At 40.4% G+C, this 7,009-nt stretch overlaps 1 long non-coding RNA gene across 1 annotated transcript; it reads left to right on the top strand.

The window, feature by feature from the left end:
• Positions 1 to 241: 241 nt before the first annotated feature.
• On the top strand, positions 242 to 6,219 carry LOC127340277 (uncharacterized). Its single transcript, XR_011756233.1, has 4 exons — positions 242 to 816; positions 1,638 to 1,760; positions 3,828 to 3,894; positions 5,637 to 6,219. It is a non-coding gene; the product is annotated as an uncharacterized lncRNA (long non-coding RNA).
• The last annotated feature ends 790 nt before the right edge of the window (positions 6,220 to 7,009 follow it).

Genomic DNA, 7,009 nt, shown 5'->3' with positions numbered 1-7,009 from the left:
GTAATACCTAACATTAGTTTATTCAAAACTGAAACCGAAGAGATTTTTGCTTTTGATCTATTTTAAAAAGCTTGAAAATGATAAGACCCACTGGGAAGTCTATATATTTTTTAAATTACTAACCTAGGTGAAAGAAAATAAAGGAGAGATAGTCCGTACATGGTAGATGTAGGTGTAGCTGTTAGACGAACATATCACTTAGTCCAGCGGAAAGAAAAGAAAAGAAATAAAAAAGGCTAAATCGCACATCGTCTTCACTTTCTCAAGCTCCCCATGTCTGCTCTGCTCCCTCCCGGCGCCGGCGCAGAGGCCGCCGCCGGCCCTGCACCTCCGCTGCTGGCGCGAGGGCCTCACATCCCCTGCCTCACCCACTCTATCTCCCCTGCCCGCTGCCGCTAGCTCGCCACGACCAGCCCCTCCCCTGCCTCACCCACTCTATCTCCCCTGCCCGCTGCCGCTAGCTCGCCACGACCAGCCCCTCCCCTGCCTCCCCGCTGTTGCCGCCCTTTCCTCGCGCCGGCGGCACACAAGATTCCAGTCACCGAAGAGTCCGAGTCGGCATTGGAGATCCTGTGAAGAGCAGAAGGCACCAAGATCGGCATGCTCGCGGCAGGCCAGACGGCGCTGAGCTAGAAGCTGAGTGAGGTCTCCATCTTATTCGCGGTGCGGCCAACGCTCGCGCGTTGGAAGGCTCCAAGGCGCCGGACTCCTCCTCCCGCGGGACAAGAGCCGGTGAATCTTAGCAATCGCAGATGGATTCCGGCGAGGATGCCTTGCTCTGGTCCTATCGCTTTCGCGCCTCTCCAGTGCTTAAAGGTAATCTTCTATCTATTCCCTCGATTGTACTTTGATACCTGAATTTGATTGGGACCCAGCTTGATTATATGGCTGGAGAGCTTCCCCAATACATGTACTGCACTAATGAAGTTGTGGAACTCTATATATGCGTGTTTGATCCTATGGGCATCAGCTCGCTTGCATATATTGTGCGATGCATCTCTCTGTTGGTGATGGGATTATTTAGTTGTCCAACTTCCTGATTAGAAATACTTGGTAAACTGTGTGGTACGATAAATTTCGTCGCTTGGATATGATAGATTAATGATGTACAACTCATGAAAATGAAAACCTTCCAGAAAGTGTGTTTCTTACGGCCTGAGAACTGAAAAGTCCATCCATGTACTTGTTCCTGTACCAAAATTCGTGGTATGCCTTTTTTCTTCTTAATAGATTTTGAATTTCGGCTGCATGATGCAAATCCATGGTAATTGCCATGCCCAATTTATCATAGAGTGCATATTTTGCCATTTCATCAAAACTTAATAAAACTGAAAGTACAATATGTACTTTTGAGCTTGATTTAGCATGCATAGACAATTATTATAAAGGTGTATATGCTAGGATGATTGATCTACTGGTGTGGCTAGATTACTGGAATGAATTTGTCATGGATTTATTTGAAGCTCACAATCAAATCGATCTACTTAGCTATATGCTACTATCTAATATATGCATTTTGGCGAAAGGCATTTTTTACTGCTCTACATTATTTATTTGGCCGTCTCTTGCTTTGTGAAGTCCTTATTCTCTTACTCAAGTCTTATATCATTTTGGTAACATGTATGCATAATTTGTAGGCTCAAATGATTCCTGGAGCTGTTGATGGTACTGGTACAGCTATTCACCATAGGATGCAGCTTTATTCAGGTCCATTAACATTTTAAATGTTGATGATTTGTCGGATGGCAAAATTTGAGGAGGTAATTATAATCTATAATAAAATAATTTTATTTTGAATTGTATTATTTAGCGAGTTTTTACTTTAAATGCATACCCTACCCAACCATGTGAGAAGTGAGTGTAACAAACGATCCACGGACATGTCTCCACATAGAATTCTAAATCATATAAATATATGTATTATAATTAGTTACGAAAATACTTAAAAATAACAACTAAGCAACATTGTATCTTCTATTTATTCACGGATGATGGTTCTAGCTTGAAGGTCCACTTTTTTATGCGATCAATAAGGCTTCGTGCAATGGCTGGGATATTGCTTAAAGCTTCATTTGCTTCATACTTCAGGATGTGAACCAAAAATCGCTTCCTTAGTTGAAAACCGTCCTATATATGCATTATACAACATTGTTATAAAAAAACATGTGCAAAGTGTATGCAAATGAACACCTGTAAATACTCACCGTGGGTACTGGAAAATATAGCAATCCATCGTGCCATGAATGCATGAACTCAAAAACCAAATAACTCGACAGAGCACTGCATGCATATAATGTTACATTGCGGGTTGAATAAATACGTTAAGATTGTTGTAACACATTGTTAAGATTCTTACTCGTCTGAGTTCGTTGGAACTTTGGGAACCTTGCAACCCCATGTAGTTATGTCACCCTTTGATGCAGGGTTTGCAACTTCAAGCGCAAGATTAAAATTGTAGGCCACATTTTTAGTATAGTCTTCCCCAAATATGGTATTGGAAGCGGGTTCAAGAAAGAGATAACTTTTTTGTGCCGATCCAAGACGAACAACTGGAATAACCCAACAATATCCCAAGGCAATAAAATCTGCACCGATACATTTAAAAATACAGTAATCATTATAACAGATAGTTAACTCTTAAGAATGAAGGATTGAATTCTTACCATATTGCATTCAGATATATGATATTCATTGCTGTCAGGCCAGCTAAGAAATAACTGAGCCAACCTAGCAACGTCAGTATTGTCACCACGACTTGGATCTCGTGCATATTGAGACATCAACTAAAATAATAATAAAAAACATTAGTATATGCGACAAATGAGTCACATATAAATAGATTTAATATGTAGTTATAGTAACTTACACAGAATTTCAAATCCATGTAGTGGACTGGGATATCCCTAGCAAGCTGGATGTCGTGGCACGCCAGTATTCGTACAGCCATATTAAAGCAACTAACGTCCATATTTTCATTCATTTTTAGTATGTTACTTATTTGTCTTAAATTAAGACTAATATGATAAGGACTTGAACTTTTAACCCATTCGGTCCTGTGAAATTAGAATTATGTCAATTACAATTACAAGTATGCTATCGCAATTTATTAGAACAATGCAATGAAATAAAAAAATGTTGCTTACTCTAGTGAAGGGATATCATCAACTGTGCTGATGTATACGCAAAGTTCATCTATTAATTCCTCGTCGGTCGGATTGGTAGATGGTGACAGAAGCAATGACTGCGAGATGAATCCAATTTGTGATGCTAGTTTCGATGTTTTGATGTTTTTAGGGGGTCCATCCACAATGACACAATCAGTGGGATCAAATGTTTGGTCTTCATCATCTTTCAAGTCTCGATTCCTTATATTATCATCATTCAAATGTGAATCCACCAAAATGACTGCTAGTTTGTTTCTAAAATCTGTCATACTGACATATTAATCAAACAGTAATTAAAGTTAGTTTTGAAGTAATAATGATACAACCTAGAATAAGTATCACGATATGGAGCAAATATACCTGCTCAGGAATGTCGGATAAAATATCCCCCGTGAAATATTCCATGGAGTTTAACATCTATATACCACACGATGATCTGCATGGTTATAATTTGTTAGAACTCTAGGAATTGTGTGCACAGAAGCAAGGCCCAAAGCAGGACCGAATCATTGTAGCTCCATGGTGGTCCAAGATGAAAAGGCAGAGCTAAACATCCATCTCCACTGAATATTTGTATTCTTTCCCTATTACTTACTGCTTTTGTTCCTGCCATCTTATTTATATTTAAGCACACTTCTCGTTTTTGATGGTTTGTTATTGTAGGTGAACATGATGGATGAGTAGTATGCTACTGATGAAGATTAACTACGATGTCATGTACTCTCATTTGGTAAGTGCATATGCATACTTTATTCTTTCTTACTTGCGGACACATGATTCTTTGTAATGAGAAATAATGGGGGCATTTAAAAAAACAAACTTTTGATTGCGTTGAGTTAAGAGGTTTACCCATCTGTTTGCAGACTGCTCGTAATGCACTCTTCCCTAGGCCATGTTGTCACGCTTAGGTCCGGCCATTTATCAGCTTTTAAGTCCATGTTAAGAGATGCATATTTGAATAAATTTTGCAGTCCTTCCAGCTGTTGCACAAATAAATGACAAAATATTAACATCACAACCGAAGAATAACAGAAAATCATCTTATCAAAAGATAGGGCAGTGGGAGTAATTGCTAACCATAGCAGCGAGGTCTTTGCGGCCCATTCCTCTGTCGAGCGAGTCGATCACTTGGATACTTCGTTTTCTGGTATTTATAACTGCTACGTACCAATGAATGTTGTTACTGTTCACTGGAATGTGTATCTGAGACATTTAGTTAGTTAGTACCGATATAGACAAATATTCGTCCTCGATAGAATTTAGTGGAGATGTGAGAAACTGAGACTAACCATATCATATTTCAAATAAGTTTTGACTCTATCTAATAACCATGCTGGTGCGTCATGAGGCCCCTGCCAGCTAAAACTCTTTATCGTCTTAGAGATGCATGCATTCTCTAAGAACACACTTCCACCTGCCCTCACCTGTAGATGCTCTGTACCACTTATGCAATTTATGTATGCGTTTATGATCTACAATTTCAAGTGCATACATTGGTTATAGGAGATAATAGAACTCATAATGAAATAGCATATCCTTGTCACAAAACTATATATGCTTACTTCATTGCCAATGAATTCTCCGGGAGATAACCCATCTATATATGCTTACCGCATAAGCAGACCAGGGTTGTATGGGACAACCCATCTATTATCCAACTCTGCTCCCCTGACCTTCACTTGACAACCATCGTGCCTCCTCCTATAGATAGGATATGAGTCCTTTCCTTGCTGTGTAGCATCAGTAAACTGCCGAGGGTAGTGAAATCGACATTCACCATCTATCATGCAAGCACAATTTTTCCTGAGAGCACCACATGGTCCATGGAGCATATGTTTGACCACCAGAGCATGCAATACAAGGTAGAAGTCCTTGTTAGGAAGTTCTGCTGATATCACCTTGTCATATCCGTCTGGGTTTGTTAGCTTGATATCCGAGCGCATGATCAGAAGCCCGTCTGGGTTTTTGTTTAGAATTGGTTAACCATGGTCATTTAGTTATTTCCCATCGCTTGCAGCAAGAGGTACTGACTCAATCAGCATCTGTACCTTTTGATGAGGTACTTAACCATATATTCCCAGTACTTGTATGGTGTAACGCTGGTTCTTGCACTTTGTGATCATATCCACATCTTTATAGCATGAGCATGAAACAAATGTATAAAAACTTCAAATTTGTGGGAGATATGAAGCAACCAGGGCCTACCATGAAAATTGTATGTTGGACATTCAAATGTGATTCTAAAACACAATCGTGGTAATATTTCTTAATGTCACCTGGAAATCTAGATTATTGCAAAACCTAAACTCCATATATATTGGTTTAAAAATTGTGAACCTTCCAGGGGTACAATACCTTTTGTTTTATATGATAGTGATCATTTCTTCCAGAGTTCTTTTTCCAAGTTAATTTGAACCCCTTCTCATTAGCATTAGCATAATATATGATACCTGATGCTTCTTGTTTTTGCAGGGCCGATTGTTGAAGAAAGACGTGGAGTTCGTTTGGCATCCGTGGACGGCGTCCTTGATTCCCTTGCGTGGAGGGCGGAGGGCATGCCCGGAAGCGATTGGGCAGCAGTATGACGACGGCGAGAGGACTGTGTCGTGGACTGCGATAGTGCAGCAGGGCGACGACGGCGAGAGGAACGCGAGCAGGGCGACGGCGGTGAGAGGAAGGAGATTTGGAAGAGGAGATATGGACGCTGCTGGGCGACCAGGGCGAGAGGAAGGGGTGGTGGACGTCGAGAACTGCTGCTGGGCGGACGCTGCTGGGCGACCAGGGCGAGAGGAAGGGGTGCTGGACGTCGAGAACTGCTGCTGGGCGGCACGCTAGCGAGGGCGAGAGGACGGCGCGGTGGATGTCGAGAGACGGTTAGTTCAGCACGATCTTGTTTTTTCCTGGATCAATGGATACGGTTGTGATCCGCTGGTCCGCTCCTTCAAAGATGTAAGCGATTTCAGGCGTTAGATATATGATTTGTAAGGCTGAGATTTGTTGGATGGGACGCTCTCGCTCTTTTAAAGTAGGGGAGATGTAAGCGATTTCAGGCGTTAGATATATGCTTTGTAAGGCTGAGATTTGTTGGATGGGACGCTCTCGCTCTTTTAAAGCAAGGGATTTTCTTAACTGGACACCCAGGTCTCTGTGTATGTATGGCTGACGAGTGGGTCCATAGTCCCACGAGTCTAACTGTCCTACACTATCATTTAAGGGTAAAGCTGGGCGTCGGTCGCGGGATTTGGTGCAAAAAATCGGTTGTCCTCCGCGCAATCCGACGTACAAAAGTAACCGTGATACAAATTTTTCGTTTTGCCCCTAATTTTTGTAAACTCAACCCGCAGTCCTTACATCCCCAGTTATCCCGAAAGGTTATGTTTCTTTGGGTCTGACCTTCTCAATATTTACGAAAAAATGCCACTCTACGATTAATCCGAGTCTCATATGTAGTGTGTAACAAAATCTCTCACTCCGCTTACAAAATATATGTACTATTAGAACAAAAATTACAAAAAATATAAACAAATAGTCTTATAAAAAAGTAGTTAAACAATAATTGTTTTGCTATAGGTTGGTTTACAACAAAAATTGACATCAATTACAATAAAAAATCAAAAGCTATAACAAAAACAAAAAACATGTGTTCGTGACTGTGAAAAATTGGTTAAAAATAACACATTTATATATATCCAATTACAACAAAATTCACCCGCTATTTTACCAAAAATTATAAGCGATTATAACAAAGTAATTTATGGCAAACGCCCAGGTAAACATTATAACATCTCTGACATGCTTTCTCTATAACTTTTATATGCAATTGTTACAAAACTAACGAACATATA

This window comes from Lolium perenne, chromosome 3 (genome assembly GCF_019359855.2).
Source record: "Lolium perenne isolate Kyuss_39 chromosome 3, Kyuss_2.0, whole genome shotgun sequence".
Taxonomy (NCBI): Eukaryota; Viridiplantae; Streptophyta; class Magnoliopsida; order Poales; family Poaceae; genus Lolium; species Lolium perenne.
The sequence above is the reverse complement of the archived record's forward strand: the minus strand, read 5'-3'. Positions and strand labels throughout refer to the sequence as shown.